Source organism: Lepus europaeus, chromosome 2 (genome assembly GCF_033115175.1).
Source record: "Lepus europaeus isolate LE1 chromosome 2, mLepTim1.pri, whole genome shotgun sequence".
NCBI classification, from domain to species: Eukaryota; Metazoa; Chordata; class Mammalia; order Lagomorpha; family Leporidae; genus Lepus; species Lepus europaeus.
In genome coordinates, this window is record NC_084828.1 from 140,971,832 (window position 1) to 140,985,834 (window position 14,003).

Genomic DNA, 14,003 nt, shown 5'->3' on the forward strand with positions numbered 1-14,003 from the left:
GCTGAGGGCTTTCTGAATGAAAGGGGCGGCGGGGCGGGGCCGCAGCGCGCGCCCGAGGGAGGGCGTGCCCCGAGGCTAGTAGGCGGCCTGGGCCTCGCTCTGGATTTGCGGACCCGCCGGACTCCAGTCCAACTGCGGACTCGAGGGAAGCCGCCGGGGGTCCGGCTCCAGAACATGGTGATTAAGTGTGACATTTTTTTTGTTAGTTGCTAAAGTGCAGAAACGTCTGGAAAACAGAGCAGCTACCCGTGTACTCAACGCGCAGGTGCACCAATTCTGATGCCGTCTTTGAGGCTTCTTCCCGTGCACCTGCGAGGCCCAGGTTCCGACACCGGTGAGGAGGACGCGCAGCCAGTTACCCCCGCGCACGACGGCGGCGCCTCCCGCCCAGGTGCCACGGTGGAAGCGGACTCTGCCCGCGGCACGCTCGGCTCGGCGTGTTCCCGTGGGGACTCGAGGACCAGCCTGGCGGTCGTGAGTGCGGGGGTCCCGCCGCACTGCCAGCGGCCTGCTCCTCTACAGCCTGGCGTCCCCGTTCTGCACTACACCGGCGCTAAGGGGAGATGTCCGGGGCCCGGGACCGGCGCCCACACCTCACGCTCTGACAGGAGAATCACGTGAGGGCGGGGGGGGGGCGGGACGGAGACCGCGCTCCCTATCAGACGCGTCCCCCCGCCTGCACAGGGGCCTTCTGGGAGTTGTAGTTTCTCCTGGAAGAGGGGCCGACAGGGCTCTAGCGTGCCAGGGTAGTCGTCCACCAATGCCCGCCTCGGAAGAAACTGGCAAATTCGCTGTGAATGAAAGGGTCTTGGCGTCCCTGCTGGGACTGGCCTGGAATTGTAAATTCTAGTGATTTGACGAAAAGGTCTTTACGGCTGTTCGGAGGAGAGGGTTGCCGATGCCATCCGTCATCTCCCTGAGCCGCTGTTGTTGGACTCTAGGTTCCGGAAAGTTCTATAGGTTTCAAGCCTGAGATTGACATCAGTTTTAAATGTTTAGGTAGCAATAAAAAAAAAAAAAAGAGCTCTCTGTGTCTCTCTGTGTCTTAGCTATCTTAGTGGAAGTTTGGGAGAGGTCTTTTCATATCCTCTTAGCTACATGACATTTTATTTATTATTTATTATTTATTTTTCGTCATTTTATTTTTGATAAAAAGTAACACGTTCGGGGACGGGCATTATGGCACAGTTAAGCTACCTAGGGACAGCCGCATGCCATATCGGAGCTCCTGTTGCCATCGGGCTAATCTGTGCTTCTGATCCAGCTTCCTGCTAATGTGCCTGCGACGCAGAAGGTGATGGCTCCATCCCAATGGGAGACCTGGATGAAGTCCCAGGCTCCTGGCTTTGGCTTGGCTTCGCCCATCCCTGGCTGTTGCAGGCATCTGGGGAGTGAACCAGGGAATGGAAGATCTTTCTCCTTCTCTCTGTCGTGATCCTTTTCAAATAAATCTTTCCTCTTAAAGCAATAAATTCAAAGATAGACAAGTTAGAGATTAACATCCTCTCATCGGCCTCGCTTCTGGGAACTCTGTGCCATGATAGTGATCATTTCAAAGAGCCTCAGGTTTGTAAACATTTACCACCTACCAGGTGATGCTGCAGGTGCTAGGTAAGTATTTAAAATCTCTGTACACACTAATGAGGTACTATTTTACAGATGGAGAAGCTGAAGAAGAAAGCGGTTAGGGGACTTGTCAAGGGGACCCAGCTAGAAAGGGATGGAAACCCAGGTAGTTCTGAGTCCAGAGCATGTACTCTGATCCTCTGTCCTACAACATGTCGGTAGTTTTTATGATTGGTAGAGAATATAAATTATAGTCCCTTGGTTAGATAGGAAGTTAGGAATTAGCCTATGTGTGTAAAAAGGCCCGAAGGAAAACAAAGCACCTGTAGAAAGGAATGTAGCAGCTTCTAGCAGCCTGGGAAGTAGGCTAGAATTTTACACTGCAAAAGTTTGTGCCCATACCCCAATAACTGTAAAGGTGGTCCCAGCCTCCCCCCAAAAGGACATCACCACCAAGAAGAATTCCCTTGGCCTGGTGCCAAGTGGGCTACTCAATCTGATAACTGGGTAATAAAGTCTTGGAAGAATTTTACCTGTTTGACACCCAGCAAACCCTTTGTCTAGAAGAGGGTGGGGGGAAGGGGAACTGCAGGGAGACCTGGACTCACGTTCCCTTGTAAGCCCAGTCTGCATGTGCAAGGTGTGCTCAGCACTTTCTGGGATGCCCGCCTGGTCTCGCAGGTGATCTCAGCCCTCAGCTCTCACGTCTTTGCTAAGATGCGTGCTGGGCCTGTCAGGTGTTTTCTCTCCATTAAGCCATGTACCCGTGCTTACTCCAGTCTGAATGGCTGCACAGTTCTCTCTCTCCAATTCTATTTGGAGAGGGTGCCCTTTGGCTCTAATGGATGCCCTAACCCCATTAAACCTTTGCAACCTTGCTCACACGCTACTCTCTGTCTCATGCCTGCATTCTTTCTTGTGCAAAAGACAAGAATCTCTATCAGTCGTCTCTGCTAAACACCTAAGAGAAGACAAAAAATTTTTTTTGCAAAGACATCAGATATAGTTGCCCAGAGAGAAGACAAAATGTGCACTTAAATCTGAGCCCTAGGATATAAAGTCAAAAGAGAGTTCTAAGGCTGACGCTGTGGTGTAGAATGTTAAGCCTTGGGCCAGTGCTGTGGCACAGCGGGTTAACACACCCTGGCCTGAGGTGCCAGCATCCCATATGGGCGCAAGGTTCTAGTCCCGGCTGCTCCACACTTCTGATCCAGCTCTCTGCTATGGCCTGGGAAGGCAGTAGAAGATGGCCCAGGTCCTTGGGCCCACTGCACCCGTGTGGGAGACCTGAAAGAAGCTCCTGGTTCCTGGCTTCAGATCAGCGCAAACTCCGGCCATTGCGGCCAATTAGGGAGTGAACCATCGGATGGAAGACCTCTCTCTCTCTCTGCCTCCCCTCTCTCTGTGTAACTCTGATTTTCAAATAAATAAATAAATAAATAAATAAATAAATAAAAATAATAATGTTAAACCTTGGGCTGTAGTGCCGGCATTGCTGGTTCAAGTCTCAGCTTGTCCACTTACCATCCAGCTCCCTGCTAGTGCACCTGGGGGGAAAAAAAGCAGCGTAAGATGACCCAAGTACTTGGGCCCCTGCACCCACCTGGGAGACCTGGAGGAGGCTCCTGGCTCCTAGCTTTGGCCTGGCCCAGTACCTGCTGTTGCAGCCATTTGGGAAGTGAACCAATAGATGAAAGATACCTCTCTCTCCAGCTGCTCCACTTCCCATCCAGCTTTCTGCTGTGGCCTGGGAAAGCAATGGAAGATGGCCCAAGTCCTTGGGCCCCTGCACCTGCGTGGGAGACCTGGAGGAAGCTCCTGGCTCCTGGCTTCGGATTGGCGCAGCTCCAACCATTGTGGCCATTTGGGGGGTGAACCAGTAGATGGAAGACCTCTCTCTCTCTCTCTCTCTCTCTCCGCCTCTGTTCTCTGCAACTATGCTTTTCAAATAAATAAATACATCTTTTAAAATAATTTTTTTTCCTGGTAAGGAGCATTGTCTCTCAGCTCCAAGTCAGGAGAGAGTGCCAGGGATCATGGAAAAACAACAAACAAGGAGTATTGGAAGGGTAGGGAGACCCCGCAAGGGAATGCACACATTTTGTGAAACTAAGAGTGAAACACTGGTTTTGTCTGGATATGCCTGAGACTTCAGCATTGTCTGTGGCAATATCAGGTGCTACCCTGCTTCCCTTTTAAGAAACCATCTAAGGACCCTGCTGGCATTTGGATCTTTTTTTGAAAAAAGAATTTATTTTTATTACGTGAAAGGCAGAGTTACCAAGAGAGAGAGAAAGAGAGAGGGAGAGACAGGGAGAGAAGATCTTCCATCTGCTGGTTCACTCTTCAAATGGCCACAATGGCCAGAGCAGGGTTGATCTGAAGCCAGGAGCCAGGAGCTTCTTCCAGGTCTCCCACACGGGTACAGGGGCCCAAGGATCTGGACCATCTTCTACTGCTTTCCCAGGCACATTAGCATGGAACTGGATTGAAGTGGAGCAGCTGGGTCTTGAACCGGCACCCATTTGGGATGCCAGTGCCTCAAGTGGTGGCTTTACCTGCTATGCCACAGAACCGCCTACCCCTTTAAAAAAAAAAAAAAAAAAAGAAGATTTATTTGAAAGTCAAATTTACAGAGAGAGAGAGAGAGGTCTTCCATCCGCTGGTTCACTATCCAAGTGGCCACAACAGACAAAGCTGAGCCAGGCTGAAGCCGGAAGCCTAGAGTTTCATCCTGGCCTTCCATGTGGATAGCAGGGACCCAAGCACTTCGGCCGTCTTCCATTGCTTTTCCCAGGCCATTAGCAGGGAGCTGGATGGGAAGTGGAGCAACCACGACTCAAACTTCTGCCAATATGGGATAGTGCCTTATCCACTACACAGCAAGGCTGGCTCCTGGATCTTGCTTTTGACATTAATTCTTTGTTTTACTGAAAAATAAACAAACAACACAAATTAAAAATGAGTAAAAGACTTGAATGTTCATTTATCCAAAGAGAAGGTACAAATGGGAATAAGCCTGTCGAATGCTTACCATCATTAATCATTAGGAGAATGCAACCCAAACCACAATGTCACACCCAGTAGGATGGCTATAAACAAACAGAATGACAACAGAGAACACCACATGTTGGCCGGGATGTGGAGACACTGGAAATCTTGTGCATTGCTGGTAGGAATGTAAACTGGTGCAATTCCTGGAAGTTAAACACAGAATTACCGCACAATACAGCAACTCCACCTCTGTGTGTGTGTGTATATATATATATATTCCCCCCAAATTAAAAGCATACACTCTTCACAGATGCTCACACAGCAATGTTCATGGCAGTATTATTCACAACAATAAAAGATAAAACAATCCATCAACATGTCCAGCAGCAGATGCATAAACACAAGGTGATATATGCATACAATAAAATATAATTCAGCCTGAAAAAGGAAATTCTGACCCATGTTACAACATGGATGACACTTAAGACTTATGTTTAGTGAAATTAGCAGACACAAAAGGAAAAAAATCTTATGTGATTCCACTTATGTCAATAAAAAATAAAGGAATACACATGGTTCTGAAAATGTAAGCATGTAGCATTAGGAAAGTTACAAGAACAGACCTCAGACTCCCCGCACCATTTCATACGGTCTCCCTGTTTCCTCCTAGAGGTAACACTTTCAACTTTTTGCATTTTGTTTAGTTCCATGTTTCTTAATAATAGCATTTTATGCTATTTTGCCTGATTTGTCAGTTTAGACATTATCTGTTACACTTCCGGTTACAGCAGATTTAACTCTTTTTTATTTCATTCTCCTATTCCATTCATTTCCCCTCCTCCATCTTTCCAACAACCTTTATGGCCTTGCCTTTATCCTTGGATGCAGGTTTTGAGGGAAATTAGCCCCAAACACTGCTCTAGTCCTGTCTAATAAATCTTTTTTTTTTTAATCATATTCCCAACAAATTTATTTACTTATTTTGCTGCCTAATTCACCTTAAAAGGAAGATATGGAAGGATAAAACTATATGATTTACTGCATCCCAGACTGAAACTCAAAAATATTTATAGGACTACAAAAATATCTAATGCCTAATGAAATAAAATGCACAGCACCTGACACCTGACCAAAGATTACCAGGCATGCAAAGGAGCAGGAAATCATGACCCAAAATGTACTGTTGTAAATGAAGCAGGGACCACTTGAACATAAACTGTGATTCATTCTGGATGTCTAAAGCCTAAAGCACTCACTAGGATGACAGAGTTACAGCAGATAAGTCAACAAAGGAGGTGCAGCTAAATCATAAAAATGCAATCAAATAAAAGACAGTAAGAGGCTGGCGCCGCGGCTCACTAGGCTAATCCTCCGCCTAGCGGCGCCGGCACACCGGGTTCTAGTCCCGGTCGGGGCACCGATCCTGTCCCGGTTGCCCCTCTTCCAGGCCAGCTCTCTGCTGTGGCCAGGGAGTGCAGTGGAGGACGGCCCAAGCCCTTGGGCCCTGCACCCCATGGGAGACCAGGATAAACACCTGGCTCCTGCCATCGGATCAGCGCGGTGCGCTGGCCGCAGCGCGCTACCGCGGCGGCCATTGGAGGGTGAACCAACGGCAAGAGGAAGACCTTTCTCTCTGTCTCTCTCTCACTGTCCACTCTGCCTGTCAAAAATTAAAAAAAAAAAAAAAAAAAAAAAGACAGTAAGAGGCTGAAGGCCACAAAGAACAGAAGAGACAAATAGAAAACACGTATAAACCCAAGCCTGACCATACCGATAATCGTATAAAGTGTAAATGGCCTAAATGCCCCAATCAAGAGGAGATAATCAAATTGGACAAAAAAGCAAAATCCAATTGTGTGCTGCCTATGGGAAATCAAGTTTAAATATTAAGAGGCAAATACATTAAAGGCAAATGATAGAAAAACGCATGCCATACTAGTGCTAGTCAACAGAAAGCTGAGGTGTGTGCAAATAAGAAGTAGGCAACTAAAGAAAACAGGTGTGTGTGGCTCGCTAAAGAAGCGATGTGTTGTAAACCTGTGAGTGTGGGTGAGAAAGAGCAGGCTACCCATTCAGGGCCAAGAACCAAGACATTGACTGACACTTGGGCACCTTGCTCAGTTTTCACCCTGTAGGGAATTGATGTACTTGTGGATGCTTTCCCATATGTTACCTCCTTCTCTTCTCACAAAACCCCATAGGCTGAATTTGGCTTCTTTTTCCAAACGATTATTTATTTATTATTTATATATTTTTTAAAAGGCAGAGAGAGAGAGAGAGAGAGAGAGAGAGAGAGAGAGAGAGAATCTTCCATTCACTGGTTCACTTCTCAAATGGCTGCAACATTCAGAGCTGGGCCAAAGCCAGGAGGTTGGAACCTGGTGTGGTCTGTCCAGTTGGTGACGGGCACCCACGTCCTTCAGTCATCCATCACCTGCTGCCTCCCAAGGCGCACATGAGCAGGAAGCAAGGTATGAAGTGAAGCAGGCACTGGAACCAGGCGCTCCAGTACAGGGTATGGTCATCCCAACATCTTCAGTGCTGTGCCACAATGCCCACCCTCTCCTCTCTTAAACATTTTTATTTTCATTTTTTATTTGCAAGGCAGAGAGGAAGAAAACTTAGTTTCTTACTTGTAAGAGGGTAGGGAGAGCAGGAGAAGAAAGTTCAAGTTTCTAAACGTGGCACTCAAGCCTTTCACGGAGAAGCCCCCCCCCCCCCCCCCCCGCCGTCAATTTCTGCAAGCACAGGTCACCCTAGGCCAAGGGCGCTGTTGGTCCAGCCATGTTCACACACTTGTGTGCTCCTTGGGCTCACAGACAAGCCAGTTCCTGCATGCTGACCTCTCTAGACCAGACTCTGTCTACACCCCAGCCCCCTGAGTCACTGAGCACCAGGGTTCCTGGCACACAGAAGGCCTCCTGTCACCTTGGGCAGAGAACCATCTCCTATTTGTCTTCATAGTCTCTTTGGCATTTGGCAACGAGGACACCCAATAAATATTTTCCGTATGCCTTCCGGGTGCCAAGTTCTGTCCTAGCAGAGCCGTAAGAAAGACAGGTGCCAGCTCCTACTGCAGCTCTATTCCAGTGTGAAGTGTGCTGTGAAGCTGTTTCCCCGAGGAGGAAATGATGAAAGAGGGTGTTGCTTAGATTGAGAGGTTAGGGACACAGCCCTGGAGGTTGGACATTGGTCTTGAGAGAACTGTAAGAAGGAACCATCGGCGTTCACAGCCAGAAATGTACCCTCCAATCCTTCAACCCTGTCTGACCCCCTCAGCACCCAGCTCCGTCCCATGTCCTGGATGCTGCCACTGCTGCTCCCTGTGGTGCTCAGGGGAGGGCTGTCCCCATGTCCCCCCAAGCCGCTGCGTCGGGGTCTGAGATCTGTCTTCAGAGCAAGCTCAACTGTGGAGACCTGAGGCTACCGGCTTTTGTGAGATGGATTTGCTGAAAAGGAACATTTAATTGTCTGTTATTTAATCAATTACCTCCCTCATTTGCTCCCTCTGAAATACTGGTCTTGAATTCTTTTTAAAGATATATTTATTTATTTGAAAGTCAGAATTACACACAGAGAGAAGGAGAGGCAGAGAGAGAGAGAGAGAGAGAGAGAGGTCTTCTATTTGCTGGTTCACTTTCCAGTTGGTTCACTCTCCAATTGGCCAAAGTGGCCTGAGCTGGGTCGATCTGAAGCCAGAAGCCAGGAGCTTCTTCCAGGTCTCCCACGTGGGTGCAGGGGCCCAGGGACTTGGGCCATCTTCCACTGCTTTCCCAGGCCATAGCAGAGAGCTGGAGCGGAAGTGGAGCAGCTGGGACTCGAACTGGCTCCCATATGGGATGCTGGCAGTGGCTTTACCCACTATACCACAGTGCTGGCCCCTAGTCTTGAATTCTGGCTATTGGGATGTCTGGGTAACTGGCTTACGGCATCCCTGAAAGAACCGAAACCCTCTCTATTCTGGATTCAGAGCTGGGTTCCAACACCTCTTCTGAACCTCTCCACTCAGAGAATGCTTTGCTCACTCCCATCCTTCCACTGCTCTGGGGAAGCAGCAAACTGCTCCCCCCCCCCTTTATAAAGATGCATTTATATATTTATTGGAAAGTCAGAGTTACAGATGGGGGGGGGTCTTCCTCTGCTGGCTCACTCCCCAAATAACTCCAACAGCCATAGCTAGGCTGGACTCCTGGGCTGGCCAGGAGCCAGGAGCTCCATCCGGGTCTCTCACATGAGTGGCAGGACCCCACACACTTGGGCCATCTTTCTCTCCTTTCCCAGGTGCATTAGCATGGAGCTGGATCGGAAATGGAGCAGCCAGGATTTGAACCTGTGCTTATATGGGATGCCAGTGGTGCTGGTAGTGGCATAACCCACTGTACCACAATGCTGGCCCCACAAACTTTTTGTGAGAATGAAAACAACATTCCCAGGGAAAGGAGGGGAGGGAGATGTCTGGGAGTGGGGGTAGGGTGGGGAAAGGCGGCAGTTGTCCATGGGAAGGCAAGCAGCCCTGGAGGAGGGGGATGTGGGACAAGCAGAGCTCAAGCTGGAGATCCCCTCTCACCCCGAGCCCCAGAGACAGCCAAGAGGGACGTGAGCCTGGTTTGAGTTGCCCGGCCGGGAGGCGAGGCAAGGCCACCCTCCACCGCATGCGGTTTCCTGCTGCTCAGGAGGAGCGTCAGCTCTGGACACCAAACAGAGGTGGTCATTCTTTGTCCTTGGACCACAGCACAACAGCTGCCACTCTGTCTTCAGGGAGCCCAGGGCCAGGAACTCAGTTGGACGGAACAGAGAGACAGTCAGGAAGGGGAAGGGAGTGACTCATATTCCAGGAACGCATCCAGCGACTTGTAGAGATGGCGCAGTCTCTGCCCCACAGCCTTCCACCTTCCCAGGGGCGAGAGGGCCCTTTCGCCTGATGGCGGGAGAAACTGCTTTGTGTGGAGGGGCCTTCTGAGAGATGGCATTGGATTCTGACCGCACGGAACGGGGAGTTTGAGAGAGTGGACAGTCTCAAGGAGTTCCCAGGTCAATGCTCTCTGTTCTTGGGATGTTTGGGAACATTCCAGGTTAGTGTAGCTACATCAACTTCTGGTTATGGTGAGCACACACACAGAAATGTCTTGAGCACACTGTTGTGTTTGAGGAAGAGTTCGCATAAAACACCGCTTGTTTTAAGTAACCGCAATGCAGATTTTAAAAAGTATTCTGGTTTTTTTTTTTTTTTTGAGATCCAAATACATATGGGATTTAGTGTAAAAGTGGCATTTCAAATCGGTAGGAAACAATGAATTATTCAATAAATCCTGTTGGGTTAACTGGATTATCCCATCTGTCAAAAACAAATAATACTTGGGTTCTCAACTTTGATTCTTAGATCAAAATAAATTCCAGATGGACCAAAGATTTGAATACAAAAAGTGAAGCTAAATCAAGAGACTGAGAAGGCAAAATCACAACCGGCAGGAAATATTTTCAAAATATATCTCTGAGAAAAAACTGTTATCTAAAATACACAAAGAACTCGTGTAACACCACAATAAGAAAATGAAGAGGTCCTGACACTGTGGCGCACTGGGTTAAAGCCCTGGCCTGCAGCACCGGCATCCCATATGGTTGCCAGTTCGAGTCCCGGCTACTGTACTTTTGATCCAGCTCCCTGCTTATGCACCTGGGAAAGCAGCAGAGGATGGCCCAAGTCCTTGGGCTCCACCTGGAAGAAGCTCGTGGCCCCTGGCTTCAGATTGGCTAAGCCCAGGCTGTTGTGGCCATTTGGGGAGTGGTTTATCCAGACAATAAAAAGGAAAAAGATATTCAGAATGACAAGGCTAGATCTCACAGACATTCAACTTAGTGAAAGATGCACAAAAGACATACGTGGTACAAGCCCCCATGATGCTCTGGGGTAGGCAGAACCATCCTAAGGGGAGAGGGAAGAGACTCGTGGTTGCCCAGGGGTGAGGGCTGACCATAGAGGGATTGAAATGCTCTTGGTTACAGTGTTGATTGCTTGGCTGGGGGCATTTGCCAAGACACATTGAAGCACACACTTGAAATGAATGCATTTTACTGTACATAAAGAAGAAAACACGGGAGATTTTAAACTGGATATAATTCGCTGATGAGGATGTTTTGCCCAAACATGGCACAAAACCAAAATGGCACGAAAGATCAATAAGTTTGATTATAAAAATGAAAATTGTCAAGCAAGGAAACAGTGAGAGAGTGGAGAACTTCTGGCCCGTGGGCCGTATAAAGCTGCGACATCATTTGGTCTGGTCCTGCCAAGGCAACCACAGGGGGACTGGAAATTGAGTACATCTATAGCAGGCTGATTTTTTAAGTTGATAATTAATTAATTTATTTATTTATTTTGATAGGCAGAGTGGATAGTGAGAGAGAGAGACAGAGAGAAAGGTCTTCCTTTTTGCCGTTGGTTCACCCTCCAATGGCCGCTGCGGCTGGCGCATCTCGCTGATCTGAAGCCAGGAACCAGGTGCTTCTCCTGGTCTCCCATGCAGGTGCAGGGCCCAAGCACTTGGGCCATCCTCCACTGCACTCCCGGGCCATAGCAGAGAGCTGGCCTGGAAGAGGGGCAACCGGGATAGAATCCGGCGCCCCAACCGGGACTAGAACCTGGTGTGCCGGCGCCACAAGGCGGAGGATTGGCCTGTTAAGCCACGGCGCCGGCCTTAAGTTGATAATTTTGTATGGTCTGTGGATGATGTTATAAATACCGAAATGGCCCTGGGCAGAAAAAAAGGGTCCTTACCCTTGTGGGCCTAGCACTTAGGGATGCTGGTTGAGACACCTGCAGCTAAGAGTGCCTGGCTTTAAGTCCCTTCTGCTCCCAGTTCTGGCTTCCTGTTAATAGACATTCTGGGAGGTAACAGATGACAGCTCAAGTACTTGGATCCATGTCACCTGTGTGGGAAACCCGAACTGGATTTCTGGCTTTCAGCTTTGGCCTGGCCCAGCCCTGGCCATTGTAGGCATTGGCGGGGGTGGAGGGGACCAATGGATGGGAGCTCTGTCTGTCTCTTTCTCGCTCTGTGCCTCTTGAGGAAGAAGAAGAAGAAAGAGGAAGAAGAAGGAGGGGGAGGAGGAGGAGGAGGAAGAGGAAGGAAAAGAAGGAAAGGGAGAGAGAGAAAGAAAGAAAACAAAACAAGGAACAACCCAAGAAAATTATTCACACTTTGGTTTCTCTTCTTAAAGTGCTCTGAGAGACTGAGACAGGATATAGCTACAGATCTAGGCAGCCCCCACAGGCCAGGTGAGGAAGGTAAGGATGCAGAAGTTTTGGAGACCGCAGATGGCACGTGGCGCTGGACTGTGTGGAGGGCGGGATTGCCGATAATGGGAGATGTCCCCCTGGAGCATCAAGACAGAGATGCAATGGGACTGAACTCACCCTGTCATCCTTGGATCTCAGCCTCCTGCGGTGCAGTGGCTGCTGCTTCTGTGCTGTTCCCACTGGTGAAATCGACCTCACACACCTGGGTTTAGAGTGGGTATGTAGACCAAGGTTAAATCCAAGAGGATTTCTATTCCCTCTTTCCTGCTTCCTGCATCTTGATCAAGACATAGGAAAAAAAATCCCTTTCCTCTGAGTCTACCTGGGTTTTCCCAGATCAAGTCTTAGGAAACAACTGGAAAACTCCCTTTCTGCACCAGTCCTCTCCATTGCCTTCCACCTCTCCATATAGGAATCTGGTGTCTGATTCACCAAAGCCGGGCCCCAGATTAGACACTCTGATCCTGCGTATCACACACATGGCCCTGGACTCCTTTCCCTCATGGCAGCTCTGTCTGGATCCTAAATAAAGATGGCCTGGCTTCCAGGTCAAGGTTGATGGGGCTGGGACAGCGTCTTGGCCTGGCTGGATGCTGTGTCCTGTGCAGAGCTGGCTCCCTGGTCTGAGGCCTGGCCATGAGCCCCATGTCAGCTCCTTAGCTCACTCAGTAATCGCTTGATGACATCCAGGAGAGCAGGTATTCTTTTTTATTTTTGTTTTGAAGATTTATTTATTTATTTGAAAGGCAGAGAGAGAGACAGATAGAGAGGAATTCTTCCATCTGCTTCTTTTCTCCCCAGATGGCTGTAATGGCTGGAGCTAGGCCAGGCCACAGCCAGGAGCCAACAACTACATATGCGTCTCTCACACAGGTACAGGAGCCCAAGCACTTGGGCCATCTTCTGCTGCTTTTCCAGGCCATTAGCAGAGAGCTGGATCAGAAGTAGAGCAGCTGGGACTCAAACCAGTGTTCATACGGGCTGCTGGCATTGCTAGCAGCTGCCAAACCAGAATATCAGGTATTCTTGGGAAGCTGGATCCAAGTGGGTTCCTAGCTCTGAGCTCAGAAAACTATCAGGAAAGTAAGAAAAGAGAAGGAGAAGACTCACATGGCCAAGTACACAAAATGTCGTGAATTTGTCTGCCTACCACGTGTTGAATGTTATTTTACTTGTTATGATTGTGTTGGCATTTCAAATGAACTGTTAAAACCCTCCGAGCAGCTAGCAAGCAGCAGGGACGCTATATAACCAGCTCAATTCATTTCTTAAAAACAGTGTGAAGTTAATCTTATTTCTGCAAAAGAAAACAGACTCCTACCCTTCAAAATTCTGCTTAAAATGCACCAATCTAATATTAATCCAAAAATATAATGTAAACAGTTCTTCCTGCAAGGCAGTAGTGGTTGCTATTTAAAAACCCCCTACCCTATGTTTCTTTGCCACAGCTGACAACATATTTATCAATGTGGAAATTCTTTTGCAATAAGGGAAGAAGTGTTCCTTTCAGGCCTCAGCTGTATGGAATCTGGCGACTGGCTGCAAGTGCTATTTTAGGGCCTTTGTGACATGTATAAATAAATGTCTGTGTTGACAGCTCCAGCTTCTTGTTACCAAACGGGAACAAAATTAGTCCTCATTAAAAAATGAACTTTTATTACAAAGTCCAACCACGGGTTGGTTTGTTTGCACACTCATTCCTTTTATAGTGCTTGCCATTGTGAACGTGAAGGACTTCCATTCTGTAGCACGCTGTGTGCTGGTGGCTCTTGCAGAATAACATGGCAGTACCGCTCTTGGAATAACCTTAGCAGTGAGTGAGTCATTCTGTGGGCAATGGATGAAGCCAAGGTCAGGGGCAGCATCCCCATTAGTCATAAATAAGAATGTGTAAAGGTTCCATTGATGGCTTCCAAGAACTGATGGAAACTTTGACCCAGGGTCAAGTGGATGAGTGAGCTTGATGTTTTAGGCAGACGCTGGGGCTGCCTTCCCTAGGGTACTGCACCTGGGAAGTAAGGGGTGGCCTGGAGGGTTTGGCCTGTGAAGCCAGGATGGAGAGATCAGTGCCTGGTGTTTGAGTTGATGTGTCTCCAGGATCATGGCAGGGTAAGGGCATGCCTCTGCTTTAGGGGAAATGACAGCC